Raw genomic sequence first — 14,914 nt, 5'->3', positions numbered from 1 at the left:
CTCAAATAAAGTTACTAATTTATTATTTATGGACAAACTCTTCAAATCGTCTTTACTCATGTCATGCTTGATTTGAAAGTTTATGAAGAATTAAAACATATAAAATTGAATCCCAATCATTTTGTTTAGTACCTTCGGTTTTGTTTTGAGAAACCAGTCGTTGTACAGAACTTTGCTCAAATTATTCTACACATTTGTGGCGTATGTGTTAAAAAGGGTTAACATTTTTAAAAGAAAATAATGCAGTATCATTTCTACTTATAGAGAAATGAAAGACACCGGAATGTCAAGTCTGTATATGTTGTTCTTTCGGTCTTATGGCGAACGTTTTTTCTGGGTAATCAACATAGAGGAATGACTGAAATAACCATGAACTGTTCAGACCCAAATCATACAACAACATTTCTTTGGAAAAGGAAAGCCATTTAAACGGCATAAACCAGCAGGATAGTATAAAATAACGTCGTATATTAATTTTTAAATTTTACTCCTGTTTTCAGTAGCCCAAAATATAACAGCTCTAATGTGGATAAACTTACTTCATATAAACCATCCTGTCTCTTCATAGAGCGTATATAGTTGGGCAATACATCTTACAATGCACAATTTCGTAGGAAATCAACATGTACGTGTTCAGCAGCAGAATTATCAGTAGAAACCCAAATCTCCAAACCATATCCCAGTATCAGCATCACAGTATTGTCAACAAATTTCAGATATAAATCCAACGATAAAGACATATTAACTGTTGTTCACATAAGACAATGTTTTCTGTTTGGTACTTACTGTGATTCTCTTTCTTGCTGAATGAATCAACCATTATGTTTTTTAAAAAAACCGTAATATAAATACCGACCAACTTTTTCTGGTGATGTGGTACCTAATACAAGGAAGAAACGGCTGGATTGCCTTTAGCAAAATGTTCCTGTTTTCGTATAAAAATTTAATCCAATGTTCTCTGAAGATATATTTTTTTTTTCTTCTGCAAGACCATGCAGTGCCCTCAGCATAACGCGTATTTCAATGGAGAGCAAGAACTCTGTTTCTAGATATTCCAAATTCACACTATTATAACATTCTGCTTGCAAAATCTTTTTGAAAAGATTTGTATATAAGTAAATAAGTTGTTTCCAAAGCCTTAGCAAAATAATAAAATATGCACAAAATAACTTGAGTTTCTTTGATTTTGAAATTTCTACAAGAACATGCATAGTAAAATATTATATGGAGTCTTGTATTCATTTGTAATACCTGACTAAACTAAAACAAATATATGTTGTCTTTTAAAAAATTCCGTAAGTTTTATATTTAAAATAGTGCTCAATACATTTCTAAAATAGTACAGCACTGTATTGGACCAGTAGTTACGGAAAGATTTGTATCCCCTTTATTTTTATATTGTTTGTACTAAACCTATTATGCATGAATATGGGAATAAAACTGGATCAGAAATGGAAGCAGCACAATGGGATAAATATATTTTATATTCTAACATGCTATTTGTCTATACCAGCAACAACATTGTATGCTTATGGACATTAATAACTGTATTCAACATCTCATTTTCAGTTGATAATGTTGCAGTAGAATTATCATTTACATCTGAATTAAATCCTGCTTACGATCTTCGAAGCATTAAGAAAACACATTATTACAAATTTTCGGAGTATGTCTTTTTTTAAAAAATACTATTAACTGGCCTGTTTTCATTCAGTTTATGATCCTAACGTTCGTGTCGATTTGTGTGATCGTCGTGCTAAGTGGTACCTACCCCTAGCACTTAATGTCTAAAGTTATTATATATCATTGACAAAAACTTAAAGTATGTGGTATTTGTATATACGTCTCCGTTTATGGTTTTGTTAGATTTTTGTGATTATTTGTTGATTATGGGTAGTCGGGCTAGGGAAAATATTCTTGAGCCCGAGTAATTATCCATTTTCTGGGAACACGCGTCATAATGTAAACTATTCAGGAGACTTTGTGGCAGCATGAGATAGTTTCGTAAAATGGACCCTTCCTAATGTCTTAATGTAGCGAATTTTCTGGATATTTTAATGTATGCATTTTTTAGTAAGCTGTGTGTTTGGGTGGTGTTTTTAGCTTAGCGTGAGGTATTAATGTTCGGCTTAGAAAGGCTTACTGGTGAATTATGCATATGTGAAACAAGAAAAACTATGCAAGTATACAATGTATTAGAGCTTCGTGGTGTGTGATAATTATGTGATTATAGACAATTATTTGTCGTGTTTTGCGCGCTTAAGAACCTTATAATTGACAACGACGGTTGTATTGAGGTCAGTGGAAATAGGGAAAACATGGACTGTCAAAACCAGTCAAATGCAGAAGTTGTCTGATTCGCTCAGCAATGAGATCCATTGGGTGTAACGATATGATTTGCCAGATCCTGCTAATCTACCTTTGACCAGATTAGCTTGAACAAACTGTATATACTTAGGTCTGCCTCCTTATTATGGGACGGCATGTCTGGGTCTATGCAGTTTGCAATTGGATCCGTCTTAAAGGCGAGTATGGACCGTATGTGTGTTTGTATGGTAGCCTATAAAGCATTGTCCTTCGAAACCGGTGCATCATTAAATTGTCACACTTGAGGGTGTGTTCAATTTGGTAATTCATCATTAAGAGTCTGAACATCGTATAATGAGCAGTGCACATCATATCATAAAACATACTCATCACATAATGAAGTTTATATAGCATATACTTGTTTTATTTAACCACGTCATACAGTAACAAATGCACATAGAATATTAATAAATATACAGCATATAATTACAAATGAAAAATATATAATTTAAAATGTACGTTGTATAATAAATAATGCACCTCATGTAACAACAACCGTACGTAATATAATAAGAAATGCACAGCATAACTGCACGTCAAAAAATATTTAAAAGTACATATTATATAATAAAAATATAAATAACATAATAAGATATGCAGATCATATAGTAAAACACATGCATTATATTATAATAAATGCACATCATATAATAAGCATTGCACGTGATATAATTTTTCAACGGCGAATATTCAAAACGGACTAATATGACAGTCTTGGACTTCCATACATTTCGCAGCCGTGTGCACAATACAACCTATATTCAACAAAATTATCCTCGCTGATGCGCATGTTGCATATCAGTCCGCTTCATTCATTTCCAACAGCTCATCCATATGCATCAACATTTAAGTTCGCTTTAAGTGCAGACAAGTGTTATTTTTCGGCAGGAACGAGTACATTTTTGGACACCAAAATATTTACTATGATGCACTTTTACGTTTGTGTAGTTAATGTAAAACTCATGACATTTAAGGGACATATTCAAGTAAAACGGTTAAAAAAAATTAATCTTGATGCCTAAAAAATCTCTTTAGTAAAGCCCCCTCCCTCCTCCCCTGATCCTGCTAGCAATAAAACGACGCCTACATAAAGGTGGATAATAAACTTAATTTACAAATATAGTTCAGAACGGTCAGTCGGGATAGTTGTTGGCGCTTCCACCATATGCATTATGATCTCTTTGTCAATTTCGTAAACGTTCTTTAAATTTTAATGAAATAAGTTTATTCGCTAATAGGTGGCGATTGATTGAATTTGTGGGGAAAAATGAAATGGTTAGGGCCATTGGGGACTGTAAATGTTTAAAAAAATGTCGCATTATATTTAATTATTAAAGAACGGTTGCTTTTTCGTTTTATACAGCCTTCAAAAATGAAATCTCATGCTCCAAAAGTTTTATATCTCTAGTTATCATGGCTCAGTTGAGAGAGAGAGAGAGAGAGAGAGAGAGAGAGAGAGAGAGAGAGAGAGAGAGAGAAAGAGAGAGAGATTTGGATTTTTAACGTAGCATGTCCCACACATTATCCTGGCATCAAGCCGACCAGTCCTAACACAAACCTCCTAATGCTGAGCGCCAAGCGAGGCAGCTGTTAGTACCATTTTTGTAAGTCTTTGGTATGACTCGACGGGGATGGAACCCGAGACCTCCCGCGTCCGATGCGGACGCTCCAACCACTAGGCCACCGGAGTGGTGAGGGGTGGTGGTGGTGGTGGTGGTGGTATTGAGGCAATACTATTACTACTACTGCTAATAATAGGTAACTGAAATTGTTGACAATTGTTGTAAGATATATTAAATATATAGTATGGTCCAGTTGCCTATATCACCAAGAAACTGATATAATTGTCAATATTAATGGAAAAATTTAAATTAAAAGTTAAAACTTATATTGCATGCATGTAATGTATGTATGCATGTATGTATGTATGTATGTATGTATGTGTGTGATTTAGATTTTTAATGTAGCTTTAACAATTTTTCAATCAAATCGCCACGATGTATGCATTGTGGCAGTTTATAGTGATATCTAGCACTGGGGCATGCATCATGCCGCAGACATGTAGCATGATGTCCCACCCAGTCACATTATCCTGACACCAGGCCGACCAGTCCTAACTCTAACCTCTTAATGCTGAGCGCCAAGCGAGGCACCTGATAGCACCATTTTTGTAAGTTTTTGTTATGACTCGGCCGGGGATCGAACCCACGACCTTCCGCATCCGAGGCGGACGCTCTAACCACTAGGCCACCGGAGCGGTATGTATGTATGTATGTATATGTATGTATGTATGTGCGGGAGGTGGTCTCATCGTTTAACAGCGCATTGCTGGCAAAAATTCTCTGAAACTATTGAATGGAAGCATGTGGGGTTTGTATGCTTATTTAAAGCAGAAATTATTTTTATTTCTTAATATGTTCGTATTAGGTTTCGTTGGAAATGAGTTTGTGGTCGTATCATTTTATATATGCCTGGTGCAGACGTAGCTGAATTATTGCGAAATTTTATGTCAGGTTGTAATAGTTGGACAAGCTACGCATTAATTAATAGTTTTATATAGTTTTATCTACATTCATTTGTTCTTTTTGTCAAAAATTATTTGTATTTCATCATTTGTTTTATCGCTTGAAAAACTGACATACATAGGAACATTATACAGGATAGCGATGAAGAAAATTTCTTGCTGTTGTTGCTGTTGAAACAAAAGTTTTCATATTTATGGATACTCATTTTTGTGGTACAGCAAACTTTCAAACTGCTTTGTGTAGGAGATAGTGTATAATTTCTGCTAAAACGACCTTTGGTATTACACTGGCTATTATCAGAAAGATTTTGAGCATCGCAATAATACGACCATTGCCTTCATCTAAACTTTTATAAAACAGCATTTGCTCAGGTGCACATTTTGTTCGTTCCCTGGCATAAGTCGACAACTAACTTTATGACTGGTTTGATTTATTACTCACTGAAGTTCATTTTATATATGCTTTGTATAATATTGTTTCCATTGAGGAAGTGTAAAATACATAGGTAGACCGAAAAAAAGTCCATCAGCGCTATTTGTGTATAAGCAATAACGTAAACATATTTTAAGTGTACTGTAAGCTGGTAACTTTACACCGGCTGGGTGTCTACTGGTTAAAAAGTACAAAATTACCTACTTTTTTTCATTTATGATGTTGATAATTATCTTTGGTCTCACGAATACCGAAAGTGTGACGCGGCCGTCAAGGAAACCCTCGGCGAAGATTTCATGGAGCCGTGTGAGAGGTCTAGTTATAATTTTTCTCATATTGCAACTTGAGGTAGTGTTTGGCGTTTTTCGGTAGATCAATACAAAGGTTATAACCTGATAAGGGAAGTAAGACAAAGTAGACTGTCCAGTGAAAAGCCAAGGCAGCCGACATGGACTGATTAAATGGCAGGAATCGTACCCACACCCGTCTGACCGGGAGATCGATTCAGGTACTGAGCTTTAGTTATCATATGACTTATGTAAGTCAACATTCCCATACTTTTTATATATTAACACCTCACAACTGTACAGTGTGTCCGCTACAAAACTTAGTTCTTAACGTTATTAAATAACAACGCTAATGATTAATCAGTGGAAATTCGTCGCAGATTTAGAGAACATAAAAGCGACAACCTGTTGTAATATAACCTAATGTCTAAACAATATTTATATATACATATTAATGCGCCATGGACGGATCACAATTTGATATACCAATAGTATGGGTATCTCAAATAGTTTTATACCGACACTTTAAAAACCATATTGCGTTTAATATATGTGGTCTAAATATATTTGTATTTATATATAAAATCATTTTCATGAGACATCAATGTTAACCTTCGATGAATAAATTTATTATGTGCATTAGATGGTCCAAGTATGAAACGCAAACACTTCTTGATTCGCGGCATGTATTTTGAAATCAATGGTCCTAAATTTGTATATCGATACGTGCTACCTTTATCAGCGGCCTCGTATCGGGTAAGCACATTGTAAGATTAGGCCTTTGGAGCAAAAAGGCGAATGTCTTGTAGTTACAAGTATAATCTATGCAGAAGTTGAAACACTGATACAAATATGGGAAATTAAAATCGAATAAAATCCACGATATTGCACAATCATTTCCGGTTTCTTACAAAATCTAATAAATATTTAATTCAGAATTTTTTAAATGTACTTTTAATCATATTCCTTTCGACATGAAACCTAATCTATAATAACTGTTTTTGTTACAATACTGCCATTAATCACAAATTACATTTATCATATTTAGCAAAGGCAATATTTTTGTAATAGTTAAACAAAAATCCTGACGATAATTATTTAAATAAAAGTCAAAAATGATTGACCACACTCTAGGTTTTTCAATTTTAATAATTTCATGCTTGAAAAGTGATACTGTTTTAAAGTCTCAAAAGTGATACTGTTTTAAAGTCTCAAAAGTGATACTGTTTTAAAGTCTCAAAAGTGATACTGTTTTAAAGTCTCAAAAGTGATAGTTTAAAAAAAACAACTCAAAAGCGAGTTTTTTTTTAAAAAAAAAGTCTATGAGAATTATTGAATATCTTGAATTTTTTCAAAACAATATTGGAAAATGTTTGCATCGCTCATAACGAATCAATCACCGTTATTTAAAAACGGTATGACATCGATGCAATAACTTTAGAATGTATGTGACTTTCTTGCAATCTTAGTGAAATTCCCACTTTTCATTTTGCTTGATGTATTTTCGCTTTTTTTGCTACGTCAAATCAGTTATATTGGCATTAAAAACATACTTTTTCTGTTGAACACGTGCTATTTCCCTGCATGTTAATGACCAATAGGCAGTTAAAGTATGTAGTGTTCCTTTCCTGCACGTGAGAACTCGATTACACTGATAATTTGTACTGCCCTTGGAAATGTCATTGTGTAGACCATGTTGTGGCACAGGGTGAATAATCAACACATGTTCGTATCTCTGATAGCAGTTGCAAAAAAAAAAGTAAAATATTAAAAATCATGCACAACCCGATCATAACAAATATTCATGACAGTATATGCTCCACTGTTTGCTTACATTCCTTGAGGCTGAAATGACTAGGGATGGGTGTATTATAATTTATTTATGGATAATACAACAATTCTTAATAGTCAATTTCACAAGGCAATTCTGAATTTTGAGATGACAAAGTTATGGAAATGTATATGTGGAATGTTTTTCATAAGTGACCAGCGCCATGTCCAGTTCACAGTTTATTGTATAATTTGATGCGTCATCCTTTGTGCATTTCACCTTAACACTTGCGCTATGGAGTTTAAGTTAGAAATATTTTTTGATGCAAAATGCATAAACATCTGTGATGATTTACTAATGGTGATCTTCTAATTAAATATTAAAGATGTCAGTGATTTACTAATGGTGATCTTCTAATTAAATATTAAAGATGTCAATGATTTACTAATGGTGATCTTCTAATTAAATAGTAAAGATGTCAGTGATTTACTAATGGTGATCTTCTAATTAAATAGTAAAGATGTCAGTGATTTACTAATGGTGATCTTCTCATTAAATAGTAAAGATGTCAGTGATTTACTAATGGCGATCTTCTAATTAAATAGTAAAGATGTCAGTGATTTACTAATGGCGATCTTTTAATTGTAACAGATGTAGATATTTCTTTGTCATACGACTGTCATGAAGAAAGTCTGTAAAAAGTTGCATGGAAATGTTTGCTAATGCTAGTGTAACTTGATATCTTCATTATATTGATCCCGGTTGGGCGAAGTAATCTTGACTCCATTTAGTTTGTTCTATATCTCCACTCCACATCTCTGTTTCACGAATCCGCTCCACTCCACTCTCCCACTCCCCAACTCCCACCGAGCTCTGCACTAACACTACACTGCACTCCAGGTTTTAATAGATGCCCGGACAAAGAACGTGTTTTCAACTAAAACATACCAACAATTACATTAAGAAGAAAAGCAAAAATTGAGCAGATCATTAGCAACGTTAGCACTTACAACACTAAGTATAATAAAATATCACTCATTATATAGTCATCATCATCATCATCATCATCATCATCATCACCAAACCCTTAACCGAAGAGGTCGTTGGGGTACCACAGTTGACTTTACAATCAATTCTCTCAATCTTTCCCAGTTCTCTACTGCCCATTGGGAATCTCCAAATCCCATGCCTGTCCACTCCTTATTGTTGTCTTCCCACCTCTTTTTCTGTCTGCCTCTACTTCTGCACCCTTGCACTGTGTCTTGCAAGATTGTTTTTGCCAGTCCAGATGATCTTGAGACATGATTGTACCACTTCAGTTTACGCTTTTTCACAGTGTCAAGAGGTCTTCATAGAATCCGATGGCTCGTTGGATCCTGGTGTGGACTTCTTCGTTGATTACATGGTCAATGTATGAGATGCCCAAGATCTTGCGGTAGCATCTCATTTCGAAGGTTTGAATCCTTCTTTGTCAATCTGATGTGAGCGTCCTGTTTCACAAGCATACAGAAAGATGGATTTGATAATCGAGCGCACCAGCCTGATTTAGGAACCAAGAGCAATGTTGGTATCTTTCCTGATTGGTCTCAGCCTTGTTATTGCTACTGTTGTCTGGGCAATTCTGCAAAGTAGTTTTGGTTTGGAGCCCTTAATCTGTGATAACTGATCCCAGGTATTTGAAGCTTGTGACTCCTTCCAGCTTCTTTCCACTGACCTTTATTGCTCCACCGATGCTGTTGGTGGTGTTTGTCATCGGTTTGGTTTTTTCGGCGCTAATCTCTATACCGTATGCTATGGAGGTTGTGTCATCTTACATAGTATTTATAATTAATTGCTTGAAGCTGGTTGGGAAAGCGTATATTTTATTAAATAATTCTTGATATATTAAAGGGTGGTGGCCATAATTCAATTTGAAGTATAAAAACAACCAAATTAAAAAGTAAAATGCTAAAATTTAGTATAACCTGCTGCTTAATACTGAAAAACAGACAAATAAACGTTACGAAAAGTTATTTACGGGTATTCTTGCTTATATAGTGCACGTAACACCGAAAGTCTAGTGCAAAATTAAATTCGTCCTTCAAAGTGTGAGCGGGTAGTTTTTCTTCGTTGTATCAGCTAATGAAACACAGCCAAGTGTAACCGGATTTGAGGCGCAGATAAGGAATGACGTGACATCAGTCTAATTCCAATTAGTTGCATAATAGTGATAACACTCGTTGAAGGTGTGTGTGTGTGTGATTAGAATTTTTAACGTAGCTTTAACAATTTTTCAGCAATATCGCTACGATGTCTGGAGTGAGGCAGTTTATAGTGATGTCTAGCACTGGGGCATCATGCCGCAGACATGTAGCATGATGTCCCGCCCAGTCACATTATCATGACACCAGGCCGACCAGTCCTAACACTAACCTCTTAATGCTGAGCGTCTAGCAAGACAGCTGTTAGTACCATTTTTGTAAGTCTTTGGCATGACTTGGCCGGGGTGCGAACCCACGACCTCCCGCTTCCGAGGAGGACTCTTTAACCAGTAGGCCACTGGAGCGGTCTCTCGTCGAAGGCATGTTGTTGTGTACAAAAATAGCTGTCTGAAACAGTTTATCATGCCACTGAAAGTGTAACTTTTTTAATGAGTATACAGGTTAATGCGATCTAATAAACAGTCGAACCATCTACAATCTTGGATATTTTTCACGCGTATGACCATTATGTCACGTCCATTCATATAGAGTGACACTGACCTTAACTGGATAATAACAGGGGTTGGATCACGTTAACAACCGCTTCATTAGCACAAAATTATGTGATCCGTCTGCAGAGAATCACATTTTATAAGAGTCATCAGCTGAAGGAAGTTTAACTGCATATCGAAGGTTGCTATGTGACGTAACAGCTAGTATTATCATTAGCAAATGACAATTCTTATTTAATGTTTTCAGGAGACAGAAAAAATGTTATGCTCATATGAAGTGCTCGTGTCTTATGTAGATTATTGAACAGCACTGTAATACACTTCCTGCAAACAGCTGGTGGCATATACTTTCTATATCAATGAAGTAATTTTGTGAAATATTTATAACAAGATACAAGTTTGCTTTTAAAGCAACTTTATTTTTAAGTAATCGGCTTTAATTCTAATCTGTTTTAAACGAACTCCAAAGTTTTCGACACCCACCGACCCCCCCCCCCCCCCGCATGCGGACCGTTCCGATTGCACCGTTTGCACCTCGCTAATGACGCTACTAATATATAAGACTATTGAACTTAAATCATACAGTCCATTTATTGTATACAACACACGTTCATGAAAGATATTTTCATTTAACTAAATATTTGTTACAGTACGTCTGTTCTTGACCGCTCAGAAGGCCTAGTGGTTAGAGCGTCCGCCTCGGATGCGGGAGGTCTCGGGTTCCATCCCCGGCCGAGTCATACCATAGACTTATGAAAATGGTACTAACAGCTGCCTCGCTTGGCGCTCAGCATTAGGAAGTTAGTGTTCGGACTGTTCGGACTGGTGTCAGGATAATTTGACTGGGTGGGACATCATGTCTGTTCTTTACATAGGTTAGTATCGTTGACGCTACATTCAGTTGCAGTATGATAAACATAGGAGACAACGTTGCCATGTCCACTCTCTAAACCCGATGCTGGAAACCGAAAATCCCGTTCGCTCGCCATTGACTGTCGACTATATTGTGTATCACCGCTTTTAAGATAGTTTAGCGACCCTCTACTCAGTCACTTAATCCGACTTTCCTCTGACTTTTCTTTTTTTTTTCTTTTGGAGGGTTCTCTCTCCTTTTGATCTTCACAGACCATTTAGGGAGGCCCTCCTGCCCTACATGTTTGTATTGGTATTCTGTATGTTTAGCTATCGTATTATTGCTTTTTTGAATTGTAAAATTTCAAATAAATTTTTTTATTTATTTTTTTTGATTTTTTTTAAAAATATATTTTATTCTTCTATTTTTTCAATATATTCATCTGTGCTGAACCAAATTTCTTCTTCTATCCTTTTATTCTCCTCCTCTTGTTGTCGTCTTCTCCTTTCTTGTCGTTTTGCTTTCCTCATTTCCCTAAGTGCTTTCCTTACTTCTGGGCTTGTTTCCCGTTTCTCTTCTTTCGTCGAATTGGTTTTTTGGGGTGCTTCTTTCTGCCCTTGTTTTCTATTCTCTGTTTTTAGCGATTCTGAATTTTCGTTTGGACTGATTTTTTCTTGCTGCGGTGTCTTGTTGATTTGGGTTATTTCTAATAGCCTGGGTGCTTGTGTTTTCTGGATCTGTTGTAATTTGAATACTGTAATCTCCTGTAATGAGTCATTTTCTTGCTGTAGTGGTTTGGTCCCATGAAGCAGTTGTGATTGTATTGGTATCACTTCTTTTTCATGTAAGCTTCGTTTTGTTTGTTGTTGTTGTAGGTTGTTTTCTAGTTGTTGCTGTGGTTTTATCTTCTTTTGTTGTTGTTGTTGCCCGGTTTCAATATCTTGTTGGATTAACATGTTATTTTGTTGTTGTCTTTTCTCTTTACTTCGTGCTTGTGTCTGTATTTGTAGTTGTTGTTGTTGTTGTTTACATCCCTGTAGTCCGTTTTCTACCGGAAGCTGGGCTTGATTCTGTTGTTGTTGTTGTTGTTGATTTTTATTCTCCTGTTTAGTATTGGTAGTTTCATGCTGGTCTATATTTCCTAGTTGTTGCTGTGATTTTATTGTCTTTTGTTGTTGTTCTTGTCTAGTTTCCATCACCCGTTGTTGTTGCCCTGATTGTATCTGTATTTGTTGTTGTTGCTGTTGCCTTTTATGTCCTTGTTGTTCATTTCCTACTGTAGACTGGGTTCGCGTCTGTTGTTGTTGCAATTGAATATTTTGCCCTTGCTTTTTGTCCGTAATTTCTTTCTGTAGTGAAATTTCTCTTCCTTGTTGTTGTTGTGGTTGTATTTGTTCCATTCTTTGCTTTTGTGCTGCTTGTTTCGGTATTTCCTGTTCTTGTATTTGTTGTCCCTGTACTTGTAGCTGTTGTTGTTGTTGTTGATGTAGTCCATCTTGTGATATTGGTTGTTTTTGTTGCTGCATATTTCCTATTACCATTTGCCTGCTGGATATGTTTGTTGTTGTTGTCATTGTTGGTACTATCTTTTCCGAATTCTGAGGACATTTGAATGGTGTGTGACCTGTTTTCCCACATCTATTGCATGTTCTGTCATATATGCATCCTTTATACCAAGACTTGGCTAAGAACCCGAATATGTAAAAGGCTGTCTTCACTTTCTTCATATTACTTCTTTCTATTTCTAGTATCCGTGTTCCGTCTAATATTGATGTTGTTTCTATCGTTCTATTCCGTGCTGAGCTAACTGGAATATTAAATTTTTGCTCAAAACGCTTCACTATTTCTTCTATTGGAATTTCAAGCGGGATGTCTGTTACATGTAATTCTCCTGTTCGTTTCTTTATCTCCCTTAGCAGTGGTTCTGGTTCCTTTATTGTCACCTTTCCTTTCCCAATACACATCTCTCCACATGGTAAAATCGGTTTCTTCCCTTTCGGTCTTACTATGTAGCCTTTGTATCCATTAGGGTTTATGGAGTATACTCTGTTCATACATTCTGGGTTGGCTATTTTCATGGCTATCATTACCGTAGTAAGATTAGGTATATTTTCCCTTTGTATGTGCCTCATATCTATTTCTTGTGTTCCTTCTCTATATGTACATTGTAGGTAGCTTCTTTCATGCATCTCTACCCTTTTCAGCTTGAAGAATTTCTCAAGGTAATTGACTTCTCTTCTAGTCGCCATATTGCCTCGTGTTGCACGTGCTCCGGTTTCGGTTTCTTGTTTTTCCATGTTGAATTCCTGTATTTGTAGATTTGTTAATTGATATAAGTTGATTCTTACCCTTTATAAGATTTGGAGTCCGTAATGGACAGTAATGGACAGTAAAGATATTCCTGTTGGGGGTCCCAGGACCTCTAAACTGTTTGCTTTGTACGCACCATTGCTATAACTGACTGTACTTCTCAACAAGGAGTGACTCTTTTCGCTCCATTTTTGATATCTGAACATTTAAGCTGGAGTGTAGGGTCAGAGTCCGCTTAATAAACAAGAACAACGCCCTGAATGGAATACTACCTTCTCATTGGCCAACTGAAAAAAAAAGTATAAATAAATAAAGGACGTCATTTTCTTTTAACCAATGAGAGGACAGTATTCCATTAAGCACTTTGTTCTTGCATATTAAGCGGGCGCGATCAAGACCATGTCGAACGATACCGTGGAAAAATGATTTGGCATTCCTTAAAGATATGTTATTAAGTCAAACTTTTCATAGGGATACACAGTCGAATGCCTGAGCTAAATATCGATACCAAATTTAGTAAGCTACGCAAAGCGTAGCTTGAAATATAAGCGTTTATTCATAAATAGGTCGCGCGAGCAAGGAGAGACGTGTCCTCCCTTGTAGTTATTATACAGTACATGTATGACAGGTCAATTTTAAGCAATGATACGAGCCCCCGGGAATTTTGCTAGACCGGCTAGTAAGTGAATAACCTATGCACAGTGTATGACAGGTCAATTGTAAGCAACGATACGAGTCCCTGTGTCAAAATTGAACGACCTTTCATGGATATATACCTTCATGAAAGCGACAGGAAGATGATTAATTTTCTCAGAAATTGCGAGTCTAACATTCGTTATGTCTTTAATCCGGGGACAGATGAGACAAAACTAGGGCGTTGATGTAATTTTACCTGGAACCAATCATTTGCATTGCTAATCACATGAGAACACAAATATCGGAACCTATATGTCAATGACATCAGAGGTCAAATATTCATGTGATATCAACAATAAAGCATTTACCAGTTGTGTTCTATATAAAATTCGAAAATATTAAATAAAAGTCCCGTAATGTTTGTAAATAAATATAATGCACACTTAATTCTCAAAATATTTATTCTGAGAACGACCATAAACATGTCGGTATGACATCAAAGTGGTGAAAACCAGATTCATCAAATACTGAACACGTGTCAGCGATATTATTGTTTTGATCATGCACTACCACATTGACATGTGTTTTCTGTTGTGGCAGGGGACTGATACCGGATTAAACCCCGTGGAGGCCCTTAAGCCCTTAGGCAGTCGAAATCTTGGGACCCCTCTCTCGATTATCTCCTAATACGTTTTATCAATATTATTTTGATCCGTTCTCGCGGGGCCCCTAGGCCTGTGCCTACTCTGCCTATTTGGAAATCCGGCACTGCAGGGGACAGTCTAGTAAACTGGCCCCTGGCAAACTTCTTAACTTATGGTTATAGTGTGACTTTTTGAGCTATTATTGTGTAATAATTAAATATATAGATATATTTGTGAATTTGGTCTTTCCGGCTTGTGTTGTTCTTGAAATTGATGGGAGGTATGTACACCTCATGTAGTCACTGCACAGTATGTAGCTGATGAAAATACCAATTGTCGGCTAGGACGCAGAGCTAGCCACTTACAAAAGTAGACACGTTGGTTCAAAGCAAGTAGA

At 36.1% G+C, this 14,914-nt stretch overlaps 1 protein-coding gene across 3 annotated transcripts in view; it reads left to right on the top strand.

Moving 5' to 3' along the window:
- The window catches only part of LOC149776411 (uncharacterized), a 115,154-nt gene that overhangs the window by 52,940 nt on the left and 47,300 nt on the right, over positions 1–14,914 (top strand). The window contains exon 1 of one of the 3 annotated variants that reach the window (XM_089940818.1): positions 5,508–5,832. The exons of the other annotated variants lie outside the window; for them this stretch is intronic. The gene's annotated coding sequence lies outside the window, so the exon portion shown is untranslated. Of the gene's footprint in view, positions 1–5,507; positions 5,833–14,914 lie in introns of those variants that run through there. 3 annotated transcript variants of the gene reach the window in all.

Source organism: Sinohyriopsis cumingii, chromosome 18, assembly GCF_028554795.1.
Source record: "Sinohyriopsis cumingii isolate HCF-2022 chromosome 18, ASM2855479v2, whole genome shotgun sequence".
Taxonomy (NCBI): Eukaryota; Metazoa; Mollusca; class Bivalvia; order Unionida; family Unionidae; genus Sinohyriopsis; species Sinohyriopsis cumingii.
Note: the sequence above shows the minus strand (reverse complement) of the source record. Positions and strands in the feature narration are given on the sequence as shown.